We start from the raw sequence: 16169 nt of genomic DNA on the forward strand, positions 1-16169 counted from the left end.
ATTCATTTCCTGATCATAACCAGGACTTATTCTATCAGCAAGTCAGTTTCCATAGATTATCGACTATGGATTGGGGCATGTGGAATGAACAGGGCTAAGCTTCCTGTTGGCTCATGGCTATGATGAGTGCCTGGGGCTTAAGAGTGAATTGGAGAGATGAAAGTGATGATGGGAAGGGATGTTGGTACTTTTCTGGTCCTGGACCAGGAAGCTTCTTTCTTGTGCTGCCGGAAAGAAAACCACCACAGCCTCAGTTAATACTTGATTTCTACAAGAAATTTTATTCAAGAAGAAAAATTACTTGTACGCCATTTTCTGTTTAGCTTCTTGGCAAGCATCACATTGTATTTTTTAAACATCATTTGTACCAATTTTATCAGTCTCCAAAGTGTCTTGTTTTCAAACTCAGAGATTCTCTTAAAAATATTCACTAGCAGAAATAGTCTGAACCTATTTTTTCAGTATCATGGCTTAAGCTGGTTTTATTTTCCCCCGACAAAATTTAACTGCCAGAAACTTAGTTTCAAGGGAAATGTCAACACACTAGAAATCAAAACAAATAGGATGAAAAAAAGGGACAGCAATGTGATAAATACAAGATCACTAATGTGGATCCTGATGCTAGGGCATATCTTAACTCTAAATGACCCGCAGGAGGTGATACTTCTAGAGGAAAAAACCTGTTAGTTGAGTCATCTTAGTAACCAGTTGTGTGACCATTTTACCTGTCTTAATCACTTTGTGAAATTATGGGACTGGACTATGAGATCTAAGAACCCCTTCTCTTCTTATGTACTAGAAATCTGGACAATATCTTTTATTTTGCGTTTAAGATAACATAAATTTTGAAAAGATGTCACATTTAATTTAATTTAAATTTGAGAAAATACTTAGTTGTATTTAATCCATTAATTTAATTTTAGTTGGACAAAACTTCTTAGCTAGGATATGTCCTTTAGATTTCCCATGACCTTTGACCAGAATAGTACATGATCAAGCATGGTGCTTTGCCGTGTGAATGGACATGGAGCAAGGGAGTTAGCTGCATGGGGCTTCCTTCAAGCAATTTGGGTGATCCAGGGCACATTTTCTCGTCCAAACTACTATATACCCCAACAGGCTCTTGTGATACTGAGGATCAGTATAGCCAGACACCTACCATTCTTTTCCCATGTGCTGACTTAACCTATAATGACACTAGAATGGGACCAGAGCCATTCTTTCTAGAGGAGACATACTATATTGGAAGATGAGTCAGCAGATGAGTTTTGTGATATTTACCCCTCCCAGAGGACAAAATATTGCCCTATAATCTTCCATATTACCATTCACAATTGACAAATAGCCAGGTAGGATTCCTTAATGAGTGTGATCCTCAGGATCATTTAGAGAGAAGTTGGGTAAAAGTTAGATCAAGTGTCAGGTCCTAACTGATTGATTGGATTTACTTTTTTCTAAATTGAGGTATAATATATATGATACATAATACATAAAATATACACTAAAATATGTTTCAGATATACACAGAGTGATTCACAATTTGAAAGATTATACTCCAGTTATAGTTCTTATATTCCCTGTGTTGTACAATATAACCTTATGTGCATGGGTGCTTGCATGCTAAGTCACCTGTCATGTCCGACTCTTTGCAACCCTATGAACTGTAGCCCACTGGGCTCCTCTGTCCATGGGATTCTCCAGGCAAGAAATGCTGGAGTGAGTTGCCATGCCCCCCTCCAGGGAATCTTTCTGATCAGGGATCGAACCCGAGTCGCTTACATCTCCTGCTTTGGCAGGCTGATTCTTTACCACTAGCACACCTGGGAAGCCCATAATATAACTTTAGAGCATATTTATTTTATACATAGTAGTTTGTACCTCTTAATCCTCTATCCCTATCTTGCCCCTCCCACTCCTTTCACTAGTAACTATTAGTTCTCTGCATATGTGAGTCTGTTTCTTCTTTTAAATTATTCACAAGTTTGTTTTATATTTTAGATTCCACATCTAAGTGATATCATACAGTATTTGTCTTTCTCTGTCTAGTTTATTTCACTTAGGATAATACTCTTCAAATCCATCCATGTTGTTTAAATGCTAAAATTTAATTCTCTTTTATGGCTGAGTAGAATTCCATTATGAATTCCCCAGGAGGTGCAGTGTAAAGAATCCACCTGACAATGCAGAAGATGCAAAAGATGCTGGTTCTATCTCTGGATGGGGAAGTTCCCTTGGAGGAAGAAATGGCAAGCCCCTCCAGTATCCTTGCCTGAAAAATTTCAGACAGAGGAGCTTGGGGGGACTGCAGCCCATGGGGTTGCCAAGAGTCAGACTGCGTGACTGAGCACACAGAATTCAATTATATATATATGTATATATACATACACACACATACACACACACACACACACACACACCCCACATCTTCTTTATCCATTCATCTGTCAATGAACGCATAGGTTACTTCCACATCTTGGCAGTTGTATTAAATAAATAATGCCACTCTGAATACTGGCGTGCATGTATCTTTTCAAATTAGCATCTTCAGTTTTTTCAGATACATCCCCAGGAGTGGAATTGCTGAGTCATATGGTAGTTCTATTTTTAGTTTTTTGACACAGATCTGTAATGTTTTCCACAGTGGATACACAAATTTTACAGTCTCACCAGTAGTGTACAAGATTTCCCTTTTCTTCACATCCTCAGCAATGTTTTTACTTGTGTTCTTTTTAGTGACAGCCACTCTAACATCATATTAAAAAGCAGAGATATTACTTTGCCAACAAAGGTCTGTCTAGTCAAAGCTATGGTTTTTCCAGTAGTCATGTACGGATGTGAGAGTTGGATTATAAAGAAAGCTGAGCACCAAAGAATTGATGCTTTTGAACTGTGGTGCTGGAGAAGACTTTTGAGAGTCTCTTGGACTGCAAGGAAATCCAACCAGTCCATCCTAAAGGAAATCAGTCCTGAATATTCATTAGTACGACTGATGTTGAAGCTGAAGCTCCAATACTTTGGCCACCTGATGCGAAGAACTGACTCACTGGAAAAAACCCTGATGCTGGGAAATGTTGAAGGTGGGAGGAGAAGGGGATGACAGAGGATGAGATGGTTGGATGGTATCATTGACTCAATAGGCATGAGTTTGAGTAAGTTCTGGGAGTTGGTGATAGACAGGGAAGCCTGGCGTGTTGCAGTCCATGGCGTTGCAGAGTCAGACACGACTGAGCAACTGAACTGACTGAGTCTAATAGGTGTGAGGTGACACTTCATTGTGGTTTTAATTTACATTTCTCTGATGATTAGTGATGTTGAGCATCTTTTCAAGTGCCTGTTGGCCATCTGTGTGTCTTCTTTGGAAAAATGTCTATTCAAGTCTTCTTCCCATTTTTTGATTGGATTGCTTTTTTTTTTTGACTTTTGAGTTGTATGAATGACCTCTTGATATATTTTGGATGTTAACCCCTTCTTTATCACATGATTTGTAAATGTTTTCTCACACTCAGTAGGTTGTCTTTTCATTTTGTCAATTATTTTCTTTGATGTACAAATGTTTTTAAGTTTAACTATGTACCAGTTGTTTATTTTTGCTTTTATTTCCCTTGCTTCAGGATACAGATTAAAATGTATTGTTATGATTTATGTCAAAGAATATTCTATGGTTTTTTCTAGTAGCTTTATGGTTTCTGGTCTTACATTTAGGTCTTTAATGAATTTTTGACTCTATTTTTGTATATGGTGTTAAAAGAATGCTCCGGTTTCATTGTTTTACATGTAGCTGTCAAGTTTTTCCAGCACCACTTACTGGAAAAGACTACCTTTTCTCCACTGTGGTTGTTTTTCCCCCACCCGCCAAGTAAATGAGGAAGTTGGACAGTTTCAATATTTTCTTAACTAAAACTGTATTTTTCAAAGAGTGTTACACTTGAGGAGTTGCTATGTATTATAAGCAAAAACGGTTTCATGATTGAATGTTTGGGAAATGGTATGTGAAACATTGTTAACAGGTTTCTTTACTATAGAATTTCTCCTAGTCTCTTCTATGCAGATATGCTTTTGACTCTAATATGGGAGTTAAATTAAGCTTTTATTTATTTGAAAATGATTTTTTGAGGAGCAGCCTATGATATTAGTGTTCACAAAAGTTCTTTCAGCTTTATAAATCTCACCAATGCACTAATCATTTTAGAAGATTTGAATGTCTGTTCCCTGGTGGCTCAGAGGTTAAAGTGTCTGCCTGCAATGCAGGAGACCTGGGTTCGACCCCTGGGTTGGGAGGATCCCCTGGAGAAGGAAATGACAACCCACTCCAGTATTCTTGCCTGGAGAATCCCATGGCCGGAGGAGCCTGGTGGGCTACAGTCCACGGGGTCGAAAAGAGTCAGACACGACTGAGGGACTTAACTTTCACTTTCACTTTCAAACTCAATGAAGATCCACATTCTCCCAGAAGTCATTCTGTATTTCACTGTTTTCCAACAGGATCCTTCTCCTCCTCTCAATGGAGAGAATATTTTCTCTGATGAACTGAAAAGGGAATTATCAAAGGGAGTGCTTCTGAATAATTTGATGCACATTTCCTTGACTTTTATTGACTCCCCCATCTACACATAATGATTTTTTCTTCCATTTTCTGAAATGTAGCCTTATGTAAAAAGTCAATATATGAAAATCCAAACATATAAAACATAAAAGATAAGCAGAGAGCTATTTATATAACAGGTGAATTCTTTACTTTACAAAATGATTCCTCCCAGAGTCTATTTTAGAGCAAAAGTTGGAGACACTGGAGAAAATTCAGTGGTCTCACAGTTTCTCTCACAGTTTCCTCTAACTTCACCTTTTAGTAATCGTAACCTTTAAAAGGGACTTCCAAGGTGTGCTAGTGACAAAGAACCCACCTGCCAATGCAGGAGACATAAGTGATGAGGGTTTGTAAGATCGCCTAGAAGAGGGCCTGGCAGCCCACTCCAGTATTCTTGCCTGGAGAATCCCATGGACAGAGGAGCCTGGTGGGCTACAGTCCATAGGGTGGCCAAGATTTGGACATGACTGAAGCAGTTTAGCATGCAGATGCCTCTGTTTACCCACCAGTGGGATTGATTTAGCCTTAGAAATGGCACCTTCCTCTTCCACACGGCTGGTGGGCTACTGCCAAGATCCTCTGCTGGTCAGGGAGGTCTTTCCCACCAGCTGGGGACCACTGTTTAATGGCGAGCAAGCTCTAGTCAGAATCTCATTATTTTCCCAGTGTTGCTTGTGGCTTGGAGACTTATTTATCTGCTGAGATTATCACCCACTGGAAACAAATTCTTTGTCTATCATTTTTTAATCATGCCTCTGAAACATGGATTGTGTTTTGCCAGCTGTCCCAGTTGCTGGGACGTTCCCCTTTGGTTGAGAAAACGGTTTCTCAGACAGCCACAATGAATCCCGACGTACGCAAACTTGATTTTTAAAGGTGTTTCCTGCCTTGTTAACCCAATCATTATGAAGACAAAGGAACAGTTGGATCATTGATACGTTGGCGAAAAGCATTAGCTTTCTTGTAAGGGCAATTTGCCACTTCAGGCGTAATTAGGCTAGTTAAACACATCTTTGTGAGTCAGTGGGCTGGGAAGTCTTTATCCTTATCGTGAATGGTGTAATTCAAAGAGACTCTTAGCTCTAAATGGAGATGCCCTTTCAGGGCAAGGTAGTTCCTATGATTGCTGGATATTTTAATCTCTAGGCCTAACTAACACATTGGTTTTGTGCCTTGAGAAGACCATCACCTCTAAAATATTTATTCAGTCCTTTGTTAAGTAGAATTTGATATCCTTGGTGACACTTTAGGAGAGGAGAAATCAGTTAAAACACCTAGTCCCGAGAGTGAATGTTCTTTTTCAGGTTATTTTGTGCTAGCTGTCTGAGAAAAGAGAATGGAATAAGGGGTGGGGAGGAGGCCAAGAAATCCTTGCATCCCCCACCCCACACTCTGCCTGTAGCTCAAGCCTGAGGACAGACACTGGTGATGGAAGATCGCTGTGCTTGGCTAATTTCTCCTATGGCAATGAAGCATATTGATCTGCCCTTGAGAGTGGGGGGTTCTGATCTTATCCCTGATTCTGCTTCTCTAACCAGCTCTGTGATCACAATGATCCATCAGCCTCTCAGTTTTCTCACAGGAAAGCGGGGATTCATCTCTGCTTTGCTTGGATGCACAGAATGTTGTGCCGAGGGCTGTGCTACTAAGGTCATGGTTCTGAGAATTACAGATTATGATGATTAATATGGGCAAAGGTCATGACTTTTTTTCTTTACTTCTTTTACATCTGTTTGACATATATGGAAAGAGCACAGGTAGAATTGCACCCATCTGAGTATGGATTCTTTTGCTAATTACTCAGTTTTCTCATCTATACACCAGGGAGTGATTATCTATTTCATGGGTACCGTGAAGACTTGGCAAATTCTACTGCTTTTGGTTGCATCATCTGGGATGGGGCCTAGCAGTCTTTCCCTAATAGCTTTCCCTCTTGTGTGTTTGGTCAATGGCAAGTGCAGCTCCATTAACCCCTCATAAGTCATTCATGGCACTTAGTTATTGGGTTGTTGCTTTATAAGAAAAACACTAAATTATGACATTTCCACATCCCCTGCTATGCTGTTTCTTGGCTTGTAACATATAAAGGCACTTTATCATGTAATCTTTTTGAAGATACTTAAGGCAGCAGTCCTCAACATTTTTGGCACCAGGGACCAGTTTCATGGGAGACAGTATTTATTTTAATGGACCACAGAGGATGAGGGGATGGTTTCAGGGTGATTCAGGTGTACTGTATTTATTGTGCATTTTGTTTATATCAGCTCCACCTCCGATCATCAGGCATTAGATCCCAGAGGTTGGGGACCCTTGATTTAAATTTAATTTAAATCATTAATAATTAATGATCCAGGCTTAAGTTAAAATTGAACTGCAGGTTAAAATAATAATAAGATACCAACAAAACATTAAAAAAAAAGAAAGCAAAAATGAGTTCTACTCCCCCTCCCTTACCCCTGCCTCCACCCTCAACTCAAGCACAATGGAAACAAACCAAGCAGCCAAACAAAAGCTAAACACAGATCTGACAGCCTCGGTTTTTGGCAAGGGTATAGAACAACTGGGACTCTTACATATTGTTGGTGAGAATGCAAACTGGCATAACCATTTTAGAAAACTATTAGATAGTACCTAGGAAAGCTGAACATCTGCCTACCTTATGACCCATAAACAAATGCGTATGCACACCAAAAGTATACAAGAATGTTCCTGACAGTTTTATTTGAAACCACCAGAAACTAATATCAGAATCAACTGTGGTGTATTCACTTATTGGAACACTACATAGTAATGAGGGGGCAGTGGGAAGCTTCCATGGTGCTGGTAATGTTTTATATTTTGATCTCAGAGGTAGTTATATAAGATTATTTATTTTATAAAAAATTATCAAGCTGTACACTTAAGATCTCTGCATATATTTTATACCTCAGTAAAATTTTTGCTAAATAAATAAATATTGATATTATTCTTAAAGAATTCACTGCCAGATGGCTGGAAAATTTCTTTAGACTGCAATTAAAACATGTTACAGATCTTAAAATAGACATAAAATAAAAATGCAATTTATAATTCAGCACTCACACATTCATGCAATTGTGCATTATTTTTTATTCAGAAATAATTTACCAAAAATCCCCCACACAGATATTAAGTGTACAATTCAGTGAGTTTTGCTACATGTATACATTCAAGTAATTATAACTCCAGTCAAGATATAAACATTTCCTTCACCACTTGTGCTTCTTCCCAGTGAATTGTCCACCTCTTCTACCCAGAGGAAGCTAACTATTCTTTTTTTCTAATTGTTGAAATATTGTTGATTTACAGTATTTCAGCAAAGTGATTCAGGTATACACACATATATATATATATATATATACACATATATATTCTTTTGAAGATTCTCTTTCATTATAGGTTATTGCAAGATACTGAGTATAGTTCCCTGTGCTATACAGTAGGTTCCTGTTGTTTATCTATTTTATATACAGTAGTAGTGTGTACCAACTGTTCTTAATTGCAGCACATCAGGTTAGCTTCACTTGTCCTTGAATAGAATAGAATTAAAATAGAAATAGAATAACAAAGCCTATGTACTCTTGTGGCTGGCTTCATTCAGCATTATGCTTTTGATATTCATCCAAATTGTTGAATGCACTGGTGGTTAATTTTTTTTTTTATGAATGTAAATTTTTTTCCTTTCCCTGTTGTTGGATATTTGGGTTATTTCCAGCTTTAAGTTACTGATGAAGAAGACTGCTATCAGTATTTTTGTGCAAGCTTTTCTTGAAATGTGTGTCCTAGGAAATCTTTGCCTCTTAGGTCTTAAAGTCGTTTCTTATGTCCTTAAAGAAGCTTTTTTTTTTTTTAAATGTTTGTAACTGTGATCTGTGTCAAAATAATTTTTACGTATAACGTGAGGTGAGGATCAAGTTTCATTTTTATCTGGTTGTTCAAACCCTGTTTGTTGAAAAGAAACCTTTCTTTCTCCATTTGATTACTTTGCATTGTCTGTTGAGAATCAATGAGTCATTTATGTATAGATCTGTCCAGGAGTTTCTGTTTAGTTCCATTGATCTATGTACTTACCTTAATTCTCATAGCACACTGTTTTAATTACTGTAGCTGTAGAATAAGTATTAAAATCATAGAATGAGTATTTATGTATTGATTTTTCTCATTAGGTCATACAAGTGCATTTATAGACCTCTTGACAATGAAGATAAACTGCATCCAGTGTCCTATATGGTAAGTCAATTTTGTGTTAGATGAGAAATAATCACTCTGATTTCAAAAACCTTTCAGGCAGGATACCTTAAAACATGGAGGTGTCTATGCTACTCATTAAAAATTTTACTACTGTTTATCCTGCTTACCGAGGGTAGCAAGTAAATTTCTTATGGCTCTGTTGACATTTCTGCCCTTACTGTGAAGTTGGTTCTTAGTACATCTGACCATATTAAATAGTAGCTTTGGGTTTATAGTAATTGTAAATGTGCTTTTATTTACATTTCAGTCTCCAGTATCCAGTATCACTTTTAGCATACTTAGTTGGTCCGAATTTTCCTTTTTTTTTGTTTTTTTTAAAAATGTTTAACTTTCTTCATTTTTAAATTTTGCTTATTTTTGCCCCACCCCCCCCCCTTTTTTTAGAAAAGGTGTGCTATAACCTCAGCCCAGAGCAATAAAGATTGACCTTAAAATAATTAGGTGGTTTCATTTCTTATTTGCCAGTGACTGGTTGAGGTGTGGGAATGTGGTGCAATTCTAGGCAATAAGAGGGGATGGGGTATGACCTCTGGAGTTCCTGTGAAAGGTTTTCTGACTGATAAACTGAATTGGGGGCTGTGAACAAGGTAACAGTTTCTCTCCTGCTGTTATTGTTGCTGGATGTTGTGAAGTCAGGTGGTGACATCTGGAACTTTTGTAGCCATCTTGTGACCAGGAGGAGACTTACAAGCTGATTTGCTGAATTAAGCAGAGTCAAGAGAAGGAAGAAATCTGAGTCCTCAAAAAAATGAGGGAGTTAAAAAAATAATGGTTTAATCTATCCCCAGTCTTCTAGTTATGGGGCTTAAATTTTTTTGCTCTTTGTCAAAATCACTTGAATTAGGGTTTTTCTTATTTGCTCCCTAAAGCATGCTATCTGTTAAAACCATATTGTATTTTAGCAGCTCTTTGATGTGTTAAGAACTCATACTCAGAAAATTAAATGAATGAGGCATTAGACTAAGAACCAAAGCATGAGCAAAGGCATACTCTAGTGACCAATCTTAGTCATCAGAATGTATGATTCTAAAAGTGGTGGTGGGGGGAACCACTTACTTTCATAAAGTATGAAAATACCTGCATGAACTTAATACTGCTAGGTCTTGGGATATGGATATTTATGACTCAGGTAACTATAGATGAGAGTAGAATGTTGGGGGCAGGAGAAACAAAACCAGCTATAGAGTTTGAGACAAAGTTCACGATCATGTCCCCTGCCTAAAGAACCAGTGGACTATAGAGACCTGAGCTTATGAGAGATGTCAAGTAGCTCAGCTAAGAAAGCTGAACGCAAGGCAGGACTAGACATAGAGCTCCTGAATTTCTCTGTAGGAGGGGCTTAAGGGCTTCAGCAGGTTTCCATTTGGACCTGCCATTGCAAAGAACTTTTCCTATTAGCTATCCGTATCAAAGAATGGGGCAGAACAGTAGCCAAGACACTGGTTACGTCCTCTGAGTCAATGATTAACACCAAACCAATTTTCCTGCCTTGGATTGAGAAAACCCACAGTCATTAAAAAAGCAAGCCAACCTCCAGATCCATAGCTGTTTTATTTTGAAATGAAGTCATTATTTCAAGTCAGAAGTGCATAAAGTATTCCTGAAGGATTTTCAAGACAGAAAAATTTCAGTTCTGGTTGGTTTGCAATCAAGGTAGTCTTTCAGTTTTCAATTTCATTGAAGGGAATGCTCCGTAATTTGAACTCCTGATGCTGAAAATTGAACTGGAAATGAGACTCTCATGTTGTTCAACTAATGCTTCATTATTGGCCTGATTATTATTAGTAAGTCATCTCATCCATGTCGGAGGAGAACAAGCGACTCCGTCTTTGCCCTCTAGGTGTACAGGCACAATCCCTGGAAGTCTGTTTTTTCAAAATAGCCTGTGCAAGGTAGAGAATGGGATCTTCCACTGCTTTGAGTCACGGTTCTTTCCATTTCAAGCAAAGGGTCTTCTTTTTTGGCTGAATTTCTACATTTTAAAAGTTCTTCCAATGGGAAGGAGTCAACATCCCTGTTATAGAGGACGTGGCAGCATGAAATCCATAGACTAAATTGCTTAGGTTTATTTTAACCACTGTACACAGACAGGGTTGGGAGTTCTTTGGGAGACCTGTCTTTCTTGCTAATATATTAACATGGTACTTTTCTTGGTTAATACATTTATATAGTTGGAGGGGTCTTTGGAAAAATAACGTGAAAAGCTATTTGTTCATAACTCATGTTTGCCCTACCATGGGGTGAATTGAACTAAATAATGTATGTTTAGCTCATCTAAAAACTATAGACCAAGGGGAAAAAGGACTTCACACCAAATAGTTTTCATTTCAAATTTAACACTGGAGATTACTGTCTTTGTGTTGTCAGGCTTATGCTGTGTGTGTACCAGCTTTTACAAAAAATTCAAGCCTGCATCTCACGAAGCACCGAAAATTGTACCAAAGAGTTCAGCCCTAAAGTTTACGGAGGTCATACGGAAGCAGATGCTCAGAGCCTGTTCATATCATGCTGCTGAGTTATTAAGAGAACAGTAACTTAACCTATGCTGCATACTGATACTGTGGACTGATGAGTAACTTTGGGGGCCGGATTGTAAGTTTTGGGGCACTTCTGACCTGACTCTAATATGTACAAAAGGAGATGGGAGCTGCGCTTGGATATGATCACGTGACAGAGGTAAGACTACTGAAGCAGGGGTGCGATGGCCTTTTCCCTCCTGCGCCTTTGGGGAAATAAGTTTGCCTGCATTCCTTTTTACACTCAGCAGGGTAATGACAGGGTAGTGCAAGTGGAGAAATCAAGAGATGGGCCAGTGATTACAGGAAGAGTGGATGTGAGGAAAGATGGGAGGGGAGGAGTTTGGAGAGGATCAAGTTCTTAAAGAGGTTTGTAGAAAAGAGGACGAATCTGGGAAGATAGCAGCCAGATGGGACTCTGAGGAGATAAGTAGGAAAGCATAATTTTTAGTATTTTTTTTCTTTGTGTCAATTTATTTCCACTTTCTGAAACCTTCAGAAAAGATGCAGTCAAAATTGCCTTTGGCCACTGAGAGCAGCAGGAGGTGGGCCAACTTTGTATACGTACAGTCACTTATTTCACATCATACAACCTGTTTCTGTCCCTCGTCTTTCAAGTTCCCAGATTAGTTATTGAAAAGTTTCTTGAAATTATGTCTTGGTGTTGCTCTGCTATCAGGCAGAAAGTGCTGTAGTTTGGCTAGGGTCCAAGAGTGAGCATGTGGTCTGGCAAATTAGACATAAAAGATTCTGTTGGAGGGTTTTGGAAAAGGTATTTCCCTGATACAGGGAGAGCATGCTTACAAAGTGAAGGTCTCTTCCTGTCCTGGCCACCCTTTGACCTAGTTTTTTGATGATTTTTTTGATGGCTCGTGACCATTAAGTGACTTCCCAGAGGTGAAAGGACAGCCTAGAGATGGAAGTATGGAAAAGACTGGGGTCCTTTACAACACTGTTGAGCTAGTTCTGTATTGTCTACCTTTAGAATACTTGTTCAAGTCTTCTAAACCATTATTTCTAACTATGCATTTTTCTGCATTACTAAATTTTGTTAATCAAGAGTGAATTTCCTTATGGTTAAGCCTCTAATATTTAACTCTTTTCTCACCTGTAGCCAAAGTCATTACTAACTGGCATACAACATATTTAAAACTTTCACCGTTCATAAGGTGCAACCAAACAAAACAGAAATAAATTGGAAATTAGAACCTATGAAAAATTATACTTGTCATCCATACCATCTGATTTTTCAAATGTCTATATGGGTCAGAACTGTTTGGCTCATTGATTGACTTTATCATGAGCAAATATCATAATTGAACTCAAATATAAATGTTCATGAATAAATGTTTGCAGTGTGTCTGTTTTACATATTGGTATCCAATTAAAATTTCATTTGAATAAAAGCTAAAATAACTGAAAAACTCCAGCAAAAGTCAAAGGGAAGTAGGACAGTTAAATATTTGTGTTTGTGTATATGTGCATGTGTTAATTCACTGCATTTAATAACTGATCATTTAAGTTTATTAAACTCCTATGTGGGATCCACTGTTCTGGGGGCTAGAGGTACAAAAGTTAATTTGATATAGATTCTGACATCTACAAGACTCCAATTTGATCAATGGTGCCACAATCTGAACACATACTGAGGATGAAAACCAACGAGTCATCCTTCAAAGACTTCACATTTGTAATGCGTCAGCAAATCACTTTTGCTCCACCCCCTGGGTATAACCCCCTCTTATGCTCTTCATTTCTCCTGCCTTGAGCTCAAGCCATCCCTGTCTCCCACTTGTCCTTCTCTGTAGGTTCTTTGTCTACATGGTAGGTTCTTCTCTACATGGTAGGTTCTTCTCTACATGGTAGCAAGGGTGATTTTTTTAGAAAACCTCAAGGCGATCATGATGGTCCCTTCTTTTCATCTTTTTAATGGTTTTGCATCACTATTAAAAAAAATAATCTAAAGTCCTATCCCTTGTGCATAGAGCTTTATGGTCTAACACCAGTTACCTCTCTATGTAAATTCTGCCGTCACTGAATCCAATCGGAATATTCTGGTCTCCTTGCTGTTGGCCCACAGCAGGTTGTTCCCTTCCTGGTAACCTTGCCCTGATTTTCTCGCTTCAGTCAGGTCTCTGCTCTGAGTCACCCCAAGTATAGTGTGTATCTATTCATTTATTCTCTGTTTTCCTCACTTGAATATCAGTTCCAGGAGGGCAGGGTCTTGGCCATTCTAATGAATCCAAATGAGTGAATCAGTTAACGAATTGTGGGTGATAAGCTTTTTTTTTTTTTCTCTCGCCTTGATTCTTCCCTGACTGGCAACGTTTTCTGGGCTGGATTCATGCACTTTCTGTGGCTGTGTGTTTGCGTTTGTGAGATGAGGGGAAATTTCAGGCCTGTCCGAGGGTGCGAGGTTGTCAAGCGCAGACCTGCTGGCTCTCCTACCATATAGCTGGGGTGGCTCCCACCTTTGTTTACACATCAGACCAGCTTGTTGCCAGGCAGGGGAGGCAGCTGGACTGTGCAAGGGTGCTGACTAAAGCAGGTGTCTCTCTCTTTGTCCGAAGAAGAAGAAAAGCCAGCTCAGTTTGCCCCAGGCAGACACACACAGGAAGTCAGCCATGCTCGCTCTGGCTTGGTGTCTATCATGCACAGTCCTCCCTGTTTCTGCTCCTCCTGCCAGTGAACTGAGAGGGATCCTGATGCCCTGTTTCTCATTCCACAAGTGTGAATTAGAAAAGTAATCAATCCACAGAAATTAAGCATGTAGTTATTCCCTTCTATGTGTGCACTGAGTGGCAAGACGATTCCTAGAACCACACACACTGTGTCCAGCCCTGGCTTCTCTAGCTGTGTGACCTTGGGCAGGTGTCTCTACCTTTCTGAGCCTCAGTCATATTGCCAACAACATGGGAACACTAAGACCCACCTCGTGTGGTTGACAAAACAGTTACATGGTATCTAGAAGGTATCTAGCATCACAGCAGACAGGATTGTAGTGAGCAGAGGATGGGTCGTTCATTGCTGTTTTGGCCCCCTTTGTCTTTTTAGCAGCCTTTAAATTCACTCTTGAGGTCATCTCTGTTCAAATAAATGGCCAGTCTTGTTGATAAGACCTGGGAACTGTGGGAAACCAGGCTGAGACAAATGGGAGACAACAGTGAAAACCTGAACACACTCACACGCCGGGACCCACTTCAGAAGAAACTGCAGCCTGTACACCGGTCACGGACCACCGCTCTGAGGCTGGAGAGGCTGTGGGACCCACAGTGGGGCTCCCTCTCCCACCAGGACTTCCCTCCAGCTGGGTGACCCTGCAGGAGCCAGGGCTGGCCTGGACGGCAGGTCCCTCATCTGCAACCCCAGCCCGGCTCTGGGGGCGGTGGTTTCCCTCCCCCACCTCCTCACTACTGACCCCTCCCCCTGGTAGGGTGGGAAGGTGGGGTGCTGGGGAGTCCTGCTGACTTCTCAGGCCTGTGAGAAGGGGGCCCAGTGAGCATTGCACCAGCCTGCCCTCCATGCAGTTCAGCTCTCCCTTACCCGCCATGTTTCAAGCTCCTTTGTGGGAGGGCAGGGTCTGGGGTGGGAAGGGGTCTGCTCGGGAATGGATCGAGTCTTGTCAATACCTCCACTGGATCGTGGAGTTTGTCAGCAAAGGAAAGCCCATGTTGAAAGACCCGGAGTCCTCAGGACAAAGGGCTTTGGTTTGCCTGGAAGAACTAGTCTTAGGACCCTGGCAACAAAAGTTTTGGGAGCAGGGCCACTCTGAGATGTCGAGTTCAGACTGGGGGCTGGGAAGGCCCTGGATCTACCAGAGACGGAGAGGCTGGCTTCTGGGATAGGATGAGGATTTGGGATTCTAGCCAAAGGAGGAAGGGAGAGAGGTCAAAGGAGTCTTCTGTGTCCTGAAACGCTGAGGCTGTTTCCACCTCAGGGCCTTTGCACGTGCTCTCCCTGGAACGCTCTCCCTTCTAAGTCTGCACGGCTGCTTCCTTACTTCCAAGATCCAGGGCTGTCCAAAAGATGCATAATCCTTGAGGCCTTCCTGGAGTTCCTCTCTCCCAGCATCAAATCCCCTCTTCCCCTTACTATCCACAGAGCATCTCCAACTGTTTTACTTGGTATATTCAACACTCCCATGAGGTTCTAAGTCAATGTTCAACAAGTAAAAGAATGAATTTTATATCAGAGACTCCCCAGTTGATGAATGTTCCTACTTTGTTGTCAGTTTCCAGAACATAAGAGAGCTGTCTGCGTTCAGAATAAACTGTAGTAACTTTGGCCAAAAGGAATAATACTCAGACAGATCTGATGAGTGTGACTGGCTCCTCTTGTGATCAGAGGCTGTTTATCCTCAGGTGTTCTAGGGTTCCCCTTCAAGGCACATCTGTGGAGCTAAATAAACATGACCTGTTTTTGTAAAGTTATAATTAGTCTAGTGTAAAAGGGTCACAATCATGACTGTCCTCTTACTTAAAACCTCATTCTCCAAGCAAAATGATGAAGGCCGTTATTAGTGGGACAAGAGTCATTTTTAAAACACTGACACTGCAAGCTTGTGTGCTGAGTTGTTCAGTCATGTCCAACTCTTTGTGACCCCATGGACTGCAGCCCATCAGGCTCCTTTGTCCATGGAGAATCCATGGGGATTCTCCAGGCAAGAATATTAGAGTGGGTTGCCATGCCCTCCTCCAGGGTACCTTCTCAACCCAGGGATCGAACCCAGGTCTCCAGCATTGCAGGCAGATTCTTTACTGACTGAGCCACCAGTGAAGCCCACGGTAGCATGAAAACAT

The 16169-nt window shown here is 40.3% G+C and overlaps 1 long non-coding RNA gene across 1 annotated transcript in view; it reads left to right on the forward strand.

Moving 5' to 3' along the window:
• LOC122684968 overlaps window positions 1-8833 on the forward strand; it is a 32960-nt gene extending 24127 nt beyond the window's left edge. The window contains exon 3 of the long non-coding RNA XR_006338202.1: window positions 8770-8833. This is a non-coding gene — a long non-coding RNA (uncharacterized LOC122684968). The remainder of the gene's footprint in view (window positions 1-8769) is intronic.
• Window positions 8834-16169: the final 7336 nt, after the last annotated feature.

Source organism: Cervus elaphus, chromosome 27 (assembly GCF_910594005.1).
Source record: "Cervus elaphus chromosome 27, mCerEla1.1, whole genome shotgun sequence".
Lineage (NCBI taxonomy): Eukaryota > Metazoa > Chordata > Mammalia > Artiodactyla > Cervidae > Cervus > Cervus elaphus.